Here is a 12,538-nt window from a genome sequence, read left to right as displayed (position 1 = left end):
CTTACACATGGTACTGTATGTGATAACTTGATAACTTGATATTAAGGTCTAAATAATGTTTTGAAATTAATTTTTGCTCCTTTTATGTATTTTACTGAATATTAAAAAATCTAAAATGAATTAAACCCTTACCTCTGTTTTCTAAAGTCATGATTAATCTCCTTTAGTGTTTGCAACGGTTTCCTTCAACAAGCTTTTCAAAGTAAGGCAGATAATTGTCTTATGTTTATTTTTTAAATGTACAAAAGAAACTTGCTTGAGTGATTTATTTATAGACACTTTTGCTAGTGAATTAGGAATTTTATCTTTTCACATAAAATTGCCCCTTGCATCCAACTAATCTGCTTTTTAGAAACTGACCCTGGACATTTGGACTTGATCTTTGATTTCACATTTCTGGACATTTTCCAGACAACTTGGTAATTCGCTGAGAAATTTTGAGTCTGGATTACTTTTTCCAATATAGAATATATTTAAAAAGATTGCTAGTAGCAAATCCAATGTATCAGTAATTACTTCTCAACCTCTAACAAATTATTGTCAACAAGATTCTAACTTCCGATAGTCACTTTCTCTCCTTCCTTCCAGCCCTAATTCTTTATTCCATGAATTTCTTTAGGAAGGAAAGTTTCATTGTATCGAGCAGCGGGGACTGGACATCTCCAACTGCAGCCAAATTCTACAGACTATCGAGAAAACAGTTTGCAAAGGAGTGAGAAAATGTCATTCAAAAAAACTTACCTGACTTGGGTGGACATAGGCAAAGTGGATTTGGAGATCTCTCTTTACAAATTAAAATTTATACCAGGAAGCTCTAATGAAAATGGTGTCATCCAACAAATGTATATGTAAATTCATTCTAAACACTTAATGAGTTCATTCCCAACATCTGGAACATTATTAATTTCCTTTCTTTCATTGCAACATAAATAATTAAATTAAGAAATTATAATTTAGGTAAGCCTTTTGTGAAGAAATTTGATTTAATGTGATCAGTCTTTAGAAGAGGACTGTTCCTAGTCACCTTTGTTGCCCTTTCAAGAACATCAAAGCACTATCTGGAGTGATGAAAAGCATGGCCTGTGATGCTGGGTTGGAAGCCCAGCCCATCCTGCCCCACCTGTCACTATCTATGTGTGAATTTGGTAAATTGCTGAAACTCTAAGCATTGATTTCTCTATCTTTAAAAAGGGGTCACAAGAATAGTAATAACTTCACTGGGCATTAGTGAGGATCTGAAGAATTCGTGTGAGCAATGCCCTCTACTTAGTGCCCGACACAGTAACTGGTCAATAAATGATTGTTTGCCATGTTTGAAAAGTAAGCAGTATAATATATTTTACTATATAGTACTCTGTTACCAAAATGTAACTATGTAACTAGAGTTAAATATAAATGTTCCTATTGACAAAGAATTTTGGTATTTCTAGGATACAAAGCTGATTCTACTTTGTTCTATAAAATCCTTCAATGATTTCGCATAATATTGGCAAAAGTGTGCAAAACCCTCATCATGATACACAAATTATCTCATCATCTTCCCTGCCCTCACTCCATATTTTCCCAGCTTTGTTCACTAGCTCTCTAGGTTGGAATAGATGCATTAGACATATGACACTACTAACTGCCCCTTGTCCATGGCCATGTTCCTTTGTCTAAGCTGTTGGGAGTCCTCTCTTTGCCTTCCTTTACCTTCTGCCACACTTGTGCTCCTCTTTATTGACCCCAAGCATCTTTTCTTCTAGGTAGTTTGTGTGGATGCTTCCCATTCCCTAAGCAAAAGTAATCATCCTTTCCTTTTTACTCAATTCAGTTAGCATACAAGAAATGAAAACCGTGTTTATACATCTGCCCCCGTTAAGCTATTCATTTACTGATGGCAAGCATGGACTTTGTCCTGTTTGTTATTTCCCCAGCATTGAACACTCTACTTGACCCATGTACCTGCTAACTAGTATTTGTTTTAATGAAAAATTCATAACCAAATATATTTATTGACTTTTTTTTTTTTTTTTTACCTGTTCTCACTACTTATATTGCTCCACCTTGATCCAAACCATCATTGCTTCCTAGCTGGTTTCCCTTCATCCATCTGCCTTCCCACAGGCTGTTACTGACATGGTTTGAATCTGTGTCCCCACCCAAATCTCATCTGGAATTGTACTCCCCATCTGTTGAGGGAAGAACCAGGTGGGAGGTGATTGAATCATGGGGTAATTTTCCCCACGCTGTTCTCTTGATAGTGAGTGACTTCTCGCGAGATCTGATGGTTTAAAAGTGTGGCACTTCTCTCTCTCTCTCTCTCTCTTTCTCTCCTGCTGCCACGTGAAGAAGGTCCTTGCTTCACCTTTGCCTTCTGCCATGATTGGAAGTTTCCTGAGGCCTCCCAGTCTTGCAGAACTGTGAGTCAATTAAACCTTTTTTTCTTCATAAATTACCCAGTCTCAGGTAGTTCTTTATAGCAGTGTGAAAATGGACTAATACAGTTACCAAAACACCAGGGATTTGGTCTAGGTCCTGTTGTTCATCACACAGAAAGCCAGTCACTGAGATAACAAGTATTGCCAGGGAAGAAGGCTTTATTCAGGTGCTGCAGGTAAGGAAATAGAAAATCAGTCCCAAATCCATCTCTCCAACTCACTAAAATTAGGGGTTTATATAGCAGGAAAAAAAAAAAAAAACATAACCATGTGTGGGAAAACAAGATTTAGGGAGGGGTATGGAAGTAATCATGATGAATGAGGGGTCTGGAGTGTCATTGTCCAGATGCAGTGACCTGGTAAATTTCAGTTTCTTGTTACTATTTGGGAGCCTTGATACTATTTGGGTTTCCTGAAAAAGGAGCTCAGATAAGACAAATGTTAATTTTCTCAAACTTTAAAACTGGGAGGGTCATTTTCTATGTTAATTCAAAATAAGCCATGAACATCTGTTCCATGGGACATTTGGGCTGGTTTTAAATCTAGTCCCAGCAAAGCAGCCAGACTAACATACTTTACCCTCCAATGGCTTCTCAATACTTTCAAAGTAAAGCTCACAGTCATTACAGTGTCCTCAAGGCATGAATGATCAGGAGCCCATTGCCTCATGAATCTCATTTCCTCCAGCTCTTGTCCTCTAATACATCACTCCATTTGCACTGACCTTATTTTCATTCTTTGAATACACCAAGCATGCACTTACCTCACAGCCCTTGCACTTACAGTTCTCACTGCCTGGCAATCTATTCACTCACACATCTGCACATCAACCTCTGCCACTTCATTTAGGTCTTTGCTTCAATATAAATTGATTATAGAACCGTCTCTGGTCACTCCATTTAAAATAACTCCACCACCAACAATTTGCTTCAGCTTTATTCTTCGTTAATTTTCTCTCTAGCATTCATCTCTATCTCCTTTATATGCAATCTATTTAATTTTGCATTTATTTATTACTTGTTTTTACGACTTGTATATATGCATTTAATAAATATGTTGTCTGAATTAATATTATATTTAATGTTATGCTCATTATAGGATAACAGTCTCTTCTTTTTGGCTAATTAACAGTTTTAATTTACCTCCTGTCACCCCTATCCCTAAAACTTTTCTCTTCGTTTGTTATCAGGGAAAACTTGACATGGAACAAAACTGGTAAATATATGTAAGTTAAAGGGTCATATTTAGGAGGTTATGTTTACAGCATGAAGGCAGGGGTCCTAGGAAACATTATAAAGTAGGAAATTGGTTTTTGAGCCTCAGTTTTTTATTCTTACATACATCACCTTCCCCCTCATACGACATACCTTTTTCATTTCCTGTAATCAGTGCTTTGTAGTCTTTCTCTTCAGTTTGATATTCTTAATGAATCCCATTCTGATCACTGGCCCCTTCTTCTATATTAGACACTCATGGAAATACTTCTTGCTTTCTACCTACTGTGGAAAACTCTCAGAAAGCATCAGACATTCATGCATGCTAAATCTCAAGAGGATTTGAATTTTTTCAGAAATTAAAGTCTTAAAATAGAACATTAAAATGCTGCCATAGATTACAAAACACCAACAGGAATGAACAGGAGCTAAATGTTTTCATGTTAGTCTTGTTCACCCTGAAATCGCAGTTCTAGGAGGTCATCTCCGCAGTGCTAGGTACTAAACAAAACCAACAACTAATTAACCTTCTCAAGAGCTGAGACCTAGCTTTTGTTAAATACCTAGAAGAGTGTCAGGCATACAGTATGCATTATGTAAATGTGTATTATTTCTTTTTTTAGATTAAAGATTTTTATAGCTCTGTGGAATCTAATAAACTTTAGAAGAAAATTTTACAGAATATCTACAGTTATGATTTTACTAAGCTAAATAGTTTCCTTGCTATTTTTCCCATTATTTTTGTGTCTTTTCCTAGTACAAATTTCCTATTAATTTTCTGCATATGTAGATCATAATAAAATGACACCCTCTTCCTAAGGCAATTTTTTGGGCCATTTTTTATAGAATTTTTGAAAGTACTTTCACATGGTAACCTCAAGTTTCTCTTGGTCCTCATGTAGGGGAGTTGAGTGATTTGTCCAAGGTGACAGAGCTAGTTAGTGATGAATCATACCCAAGAACCATGTGGGAGGGTTCTTGGTGCTATGTCAACCTCATATGGAAAGGTGATGTTACTCACCTACCGTTGGCAGGACTTATATTTTGATTTCCTTTTCCAGAAACAATGATGGATTTGCTTTGATCCACCCACAAATCCCTAGCTTCATTATGCCTGCAGAATAAGGTTTTTTAAAAATACTCAATTAATTATGTAAGATCAGTAATTACATGAGACCTAGAAGTGACCAAGTGTTTTGATCTTCTACAATGAAATGCTCTAACCAACTCATCTGAACAGAAATCTGGCATGCAGTTCAGCGATCAACAGAGTACCAGGTAATTAGTTCCAGAAATACCTACCAATTAGAAGGGTCTGAACTTACAGGCCTAACAGATGTTTGGTTTTAGCTTTGGTTTTGCTAATTCTAATTGTTGTTCCTAAAATTTTTTAAAGTTATAATGTATTTTTATTACACAAAAGTCTCTAGATGAGGGGCAAAGATTTTCTTAAAGCAATTAATAAATGATGAAATTGGCTTATAAATATTTTATAATGACTGAATTCGATTAAATCAAAATTGCATTTATGCATTGTGTGTTTTTAAAACAGTTTTCTTCAAACCCTAACTTAGTGAAGACTGCAGGAAAATAATTAAATGCGAAGGAAATAGGGGAACTGAGGCAGAAAGGCTATTTCAGTGCTAAAAGACTCCTGATTGAATCACCGAACAGGTCAGAGAGAAAATACAGTTTTCCTTTTGAAATCCCTTCTTTCCACAAGCCATTCATTAACATGGGACACTAATCACATTAGCCATTGTGGATTATGACTGCTATTGGCAGGTTGAATTAAATTCCTATTAAACCTTAATTTAGAGATTTGTATCGTACGTTTTCAGATCTCTGGAGTTGCTCCTAGACGTGCTCTTCTGTAATTTGGGTAGGTAGGGATACAAATGGCCCACAAAATGTCTTTATTTTAGGCAGTAGATTGCAGATAAGATATGCTGTGTTCTCAAGAAATACTTTATAATCAAAATATAACTTTCTCATTATTTAAATAAAATTGTATTGAATTCTCAAAATACAAGAATTACATAGAATATTCGGAGGGAAGAATATTAATACTCAAAATAAATTGCTATATGCTTTTCTCTAACTACTCTACCCTGTTCTTTTACATTAAGAAATCAGGAGATGATAAACACTCTATGGATGCAATCATTTCTTGATCATTGACAAAATATAACTTCGAAGTAAATCAATCTGTTCTTTTCTTACTCCCATAGTGCTTAATTTACTTCTCAACTGATATATCATTCATTGGAATTTCTTTAGAAGACCATATTGTGATGCTAACTCAGTACTGAATACTGTGAAACATTGTATTGCAAGGTGTGTTCCACGGAGCAACAGCATCAGTCAGCTGGAGTAGCTATTGAGGTACAGGTTTCTGGGTCCCAGCCTAAGCTTTCTGCATCAAATTTTCCAAGGCTAGAACTCAGCAACCTGCATTTTTAATAGCTCCAGGCTGATTCATATGCTAGGGAATTACTAACTTGCTATTTTATCTCTCATTCAGTTCACTGCCTTAGAAATAGTAAAAAGGGAAAATATTAGAGTAAAAGAAACCCCTCAACTATTGGCAAAAGCATTAGATGAGCAATGTTCAGTGTAGCAACAGCCTAAACAATGTAATAATATTACAGGTATAAAGTAAGGCAACATTTTCTATAGAATGTTGTTAAAAACATACACTTCCTGGTATAAAATACCTCGCTGAGAAGGGAAAAAATGAAAATGGAAAAAGTAGTAAAGAAATAAAAAAGCAATTGATTATCGATCACACACATACCAAAGATCACTTCCCCTACACATTTTTGTAAGTTTTGCTTTGTATAAATCATGAATGCACATGAATGTCCTTTAATCATTGTGTATTTTAAAAATTTGATTCCTGAATTTTTTAATTGAAAATTCTAGCTGTGAAAATAATTAATATTTAATTGGAAAAATTCCCCCTGTCACATCTTGAGTTAAGATAATATGAACACTTGGGCTGAGTTAAATATAAATACTGTGCATGAACAAAACAAACAAAGCAAAGTGAGGGAGAAAAAGAGAGAAGCAGATTGAAAGAAACATAGACAAAAGTAGATGAGTAAGCTTCCTTGAAAATATGTAACTCACATTGACCTGGCATAGGTTTTCAGAGCAATATTTTTCAAAGATAAAACAATCCTTTTGAAATATTTTCCACAATGGAATGACACAAAAGAAAACTACGTGTGTGCATATGGGAGTGGTGGTCACTAGAAAATATCTAAGAAAATGAAACACTTTACTAGTTCTAAGCTCCTACTGTAATGAAATCGTGACATTTATGGATTTAACATTCATAGTTTTGACTATTGTAGAGTGACCTGAGTCCCTGGCGTGCAGTAATCTGTAATTTTAATGAGTCATGATTTGAATTGCATGTGTTGAAATACTGAGGTGTCAGACACAGTCCTGCCATCTGTTTGAGTACCTAAGGACTGCCTAGCAATGATTGTTGTTACACATGTGTAATGATGCTTATGCAATGATACAAACTGCACCACCTTTCCTGACACCTAAAAGTTAGCGTTTAGAGCTGGTGACAGACATAAAGAAAAAGTCAAAAAAGTGAGAGAAACAGATGGCTCTACGAGAAAGCAGAATTTTGAAATTAAAGAATTGCATATCTTTCTTATGCCTGTAATCCCAGCACTTTGGGAGGCTGAGGCAGGCAAATCACCAGTTCAGGAGATCAAGACCGTCTTGGCCAACATGGTGAAACCCCATCTCTACTAAAATACAGAAAAAAAAAAAATTAGCCAGGCGTAGTGGCACGTGCCTGTAATCCCAGCTACTTGGGAGACTGAGGCAGGAGAATCCCTTGAACCCAGGAGGCGGAGGTGGCAGTGAGCTGAGAACGTGCCACTGCTCTCCAGCCTGGGAGACAGAGCAAGACTCTGTCAAAAAAAAAAAAAAAAAAAAAAAAAGAATTGCATATCTTAGATAAAAAGAAACTCAGTTTGTGATACATAAAGAAGAGTAGAGCCCACCAGCTAAGCATGTGAACTTTGGAGCCACACTTCTTGATCCTAATCAAACTGATTTCTGATAAATTCCCAGAAGTGAGTGCCTTAGTTTATTTCTCATCAGTAGAATGAGGATAATGATAGTGTATCTCTCAAAGGCTTATTTATGAGGGTTTAAACCAGTAAACATTTATAAAGGACTTATAAATAAGTAAATACATACAAATAACTAAATATCTATTTATTTGGACTTTAAATGAGTTAATGTTGGACTTATTTGGACTTTAAATGAGTAAATATTTATAAAGGACCAATAAAGTTTGGTACAAAAGTAATTGTGGTTTTGGACCATGAATTTTAACTCATTATAACTAAACTCAAACACATCTTTATTAATCAAAATAGGAGCCATTACAATCAACACATTTTTGCCAATGAGAAATAAATTTGTTTAGTCCTGTAGCGTAGCAATCTGCACTTCGGGATTCAACGAACTCTTGGAAAGCATTTTCTGCATTATGCTGGTTGTCGAAGCGTTTTCCCTGCAAAAAGTTGTCGAGATGCTTGAAGTGAAGAAGTGGTAATCCGTTGGCCAGAGGTCAGGTAAATATGGCGGCAGATGAGGCAAAACTTCGTAGCCCAATTCATTCAACTTTTGAAGTGTTCATTGTGCCATGTGTGGTCAGGCATTGTCTTGGAGAAGAACCGAGCCATTTCTGTTGACCAATGCCAGCTGCAGGCATTGCAATTTTCAGTGCATCACATCGATTTTCTGAGCATACTCCTCAGATGGTTGCTCTGGAATTCAGAAAGCTGCAGTAGTGCAGTGAATCAGACTGGCAGCAGACCACCAAACAGTGCAAGGCTGTGTGTGTGTGTGTGTGTGTGTGTGTGCGCGCGCACGCGCGCACACACACGCGCAAGTTTGGCTTTGGGAAGTGCTTTGGAGCTGCTTCTGGGTCCAACCACTGAACTAATCATGTCTGGTTGTCTTATAAAATCCACTTTTCATCCCACATCACAATCTGATTGAGAAATATTTCACTGTTGTTACATAGAATAAGAGAAGACAACACTTCAAAACAACAATTTTTAAAAAAATTTCGGTCACTCACGAGGCACCCACTTATTGAGCTTTTTCACCTTTCCGATTTGCTTCAAAAGCCAAATGACCATAAAATGGTAGACGTTGAGTCCTTTGGCAGCTTCTCATGTAGTTGTAAGAGCATCAGCTTTGACAACTGAACCACCGCTAAACTGTACATTCATTAGCAGTTTCTGGACCAAATGTGTTGTTGGTGTTTTGAGTTGTCTCTGCTGCTTTAAGACCCATTTTCAACTTGAATAAGAAAATCACTCAAATGGCTGGGTGCAGTGTCTCATGCCTGTAATCCCAGCCCTTTGGGAGGCTGAGGCGGGTGGATCACCTGAGATCAGTTCAAGATCAGCCTAGCCAACATGGTGAAGCCCCATCTCTACTAAAAATAACAAAACATTAACTGGGTGTCGTGGCAGGTGCTTGTAATCCCAGCCACCAACTCAGGAGGCTGAAGCAGGAGAATTGCTTGAACCCAGGAGGTGGGGATTGCAGGGAGCCGAAATCATGCCACTGCACTCCAGCCTGGGCAACAGAGTGAGACTCTGTCTCGAAAGAAAGAAAGAGAGAAAGAGAGAAAGAGAGAGAGAGAGAGAGAGGAAGGGAGGGAAAGAAAGAAAGAGAGAGAAAATCACTTGAATTTGCTTTGTGTCTAACATCATTTCCATAGTCTAAAATAAACATAAAATAAACAGCAAGTAATTAGTCATTAGCAAAAATAAAAAAGGAAAAACATAAAGCGAGAAATGCCCATTAAAATGATGTATAACATAACCACATTTATTTAAGAATGTATTACAATATCAAATGGCAAATTCCAAGAAGGCAAAAACCGCAATTACTTTTGCACTAACCTATAGAAGTGCCATGGACATGGTGCCATATCAGTGTTTATTTAAATAAATTCAGATAGAATTAGTATGACTGTTTCAGGGAATGTTCTAGAAAGGGCATCTAGAGAAAGACAGATGTTCTCTCTTTCATCAAGTGAGAGAGAAAGACTTAGTAACATTTGTAAAGACAATTTGTGTAGGAGGCATGTGTATCTTGAAGGAAATACGACTTTCAAAAATGCCAGGAGTGAATAGAAAATATCATTTTTGTGATTCTGGAAGTTTTTACAGGAAGAATCCTCTCTGAAGAACAAACATTTACTTTATTTTATATTCAGCTGATAAGGACAATGATTTCAATTGAGAACAGTTTTATGTGCTAAAAATATGAAAAGAACTTCATGGAATACTCAGTTGATTAAAAAAATGCATACATCTGCCTTGAGGATGAATAGAAACTTTATTTTCCTGGAACAACATTATCTAGGAGACACACATATTATCTTCAGCTTCCTCTTTTTGCTTTGTCAAGTGTATTCTTTGGCACTTGACAAATAAATGAGCATAACCATAATAATAACTTGACTCTACACAGTCCATTTTTTCAAGAAGCTGTATGAGCATAAAGCATACATTCTCCCCATCCATTCTGCCAGCAAGTCAATGAGGTTGGCCTTTAAATAGGACTCTGGTGCATTCCAATTTGCAGGCAAGCATTACTTGTTGGGAATGTTCTCTAGAGATGAAGACTGCAGGTTCTGTGCTATTTCAAAGAATAAAGCAGATTTCAGAGAATGGTGATATGATCCAGCAAACCCACTATCATTAGACTGAAATAAATGGGAGCAGTTCAATTAAACTCACAGTCTGAAAGGTAATTTAAAGTCCTCTTTCTCCAGATTGGTGTGTATAAGTGCTCAATTTTTATTCCTAACTTTGCTAGGATTATTAACATCAATACATAATAGAAGTGGCAGCTAAATGCTTCATTTGTTCAGTACAGAGCTCTACACTCAAAAACCACCACACCCACCACTCACCATGTCCAAATGCAATTTCCCTCTTAAGCAATTCACCTTAAGATAATCATTTCCCTGCAGTTGTGTTTAAATCCTAGTTTTAACAGGTCCATGTGGCTTGTTCTAAAAAAAATATGTAACTTGAGATATAAATGATACATGGTGACTGATCTCATTGATCTTCATAACCAAGGAATCTCATTGCTCTTTACAAGGAAATATAAATGTCATGTGAGATCAGTCACCCTAGATTCCCCTCAGCAGTCAAGGGATGCATGCTGTTCCTGCTTCTTCTCTTCTCCAGGACTGAAATACTTTTAGGGAGAATATTCTGAGTGACATACAATCAGAAAATGATTCAAGCTGTGATCCCTGGCTAAATTCTTGTTACCATCTGTATGCAGTTTAATAACTAGCAGCAGGGTCCAATAGCTGTCCTCTCACCGGACTGTTGGCCGCCTACCTGATTCCACTATTGCCAGTCATATGCTGTTGGAAAGACCAAAGTGGTAGCTGAGGCCACCCTCTCCTTCAAGGTTTATGTAAAATTAAAACTGAAATTGAATATTTTCCCTATATTTCTGAGAATTTCTGGGGTCTAAATCTCTGTGGCCACTTCCAGCTCTGAATTTCTTCAGTTTCCTATAGGTTCCAAGACTTATGTCTTGTAGCCATTCCTTCTGCTCTGTGAAGGTCCAGATATGGAACTCAGGCCCTTTCTCTGATATATCAGAACCCACTGCACTAAAGGTTTGCAACACCAGGGGTTTTTATTCAATTTAGAATGTTTACATGTTTGTACAGACACTTAGACACTGCTCAGCCTCCTGTCTTTTAGAAAGCTCTCTCCTTTCTCAGATGCCCATATTTATTATGCACAGCATTTAGCTACCATTCCGACTCAGTCCAACATCTGACACTAGATGTCTACCAGTCCTGCTGTCTTCTGCTCCAAATAACACAGAAGAACTAGCAGATGATTTGAAGTTTTAGAATTTCGTTTTTTTCATACTAGTCTCTGTACATGTTTCCCTGATTACTTCTCCCTCCTATATATATTCATACTGAGCCATTTACAGCAAGGGTCATAAGTAACACCATTTAGGGACATTTGGACTAACAAAGTGGTTTGAATCCTTTGACTTTAGTGTCAGGTCTGCTGTAAAAATATTTTAGGTGGTCCAAACTAATTGAGTCAAACAACTGACTACCTTCCTTCCTTCCTTCCTTTTTTCCTCTCTTTCTTCATTCCTCCTTTTTTTGCATAACCACTAAAACCAATTTTCAAATTTTATTCCAATTCATAGGAGAGGAGGAAATCTGGCTCATATAAATATATATCTATAATTTCTAAACTCCCAGATCCCTTCAAGAATATTACTGTAAATGTATTTCTGTAAATGTATAGAGCTCAGATTTAGTTATTGTTTCATGTGTCTTTATGAATTGAACTTCAGTTTCTAACTCCAAACAGACAGAATAGAATTGGCATTGTTCACACATATAATAAAGCATTCAAAATTGCACATAAATTAAATGTCTTATACCCTACGTTTGCCCAAGCCATGGCCAACAAAATAGGATCACAGTAACATTGACAAAAATATAATATCTCTAGTTCTGCTCCTATTTGCTTGACAAAAACTCCATGTATCTCAAATCCCTCCTAAATAATTCCTAAAGTATGCCTCACCTTTTTCTCAGCAACTACCTGAACAAGGATCACTTTCATCCTCTCCTGCTCAGGTCTGGGTCCCTGGAGCAATGTCTGCCACTGAGGATCCTGATGCTACAACCAAAGTTACCACGACTTGTGCCTGGGCTCCTTGCTCTGCTCCATCCTCTTTTGATTCTAGATGGAGATAAGCAAGGCTTCCTGTTCAGGCTGTCCTGAGCTCTACTCCTCTTTCCATCTTTAGTAAGCCCTTGTGACATGATCAGCAAGTCAG

Source organism: Chlorocebus sabaeus, chromosome 21 (genome assembly GCF_047675955.1).
Source record: "Chlorocebus sabaeus isolate Y175 chromosome 21, mChlSab1.0.hap1, whole genome shotgun sequence".
In the NCBI taxonomy this organism is placed as follows: domain Eukaryota; kingdom Metazoa; phylum Chordata; class Mammalia; order Primates; family Cercopithecidae; genus Chlorocebus; species Chlorocebus sabaeus.
This window is presented reverse-complemented; position numbering follows the sequence as displayed.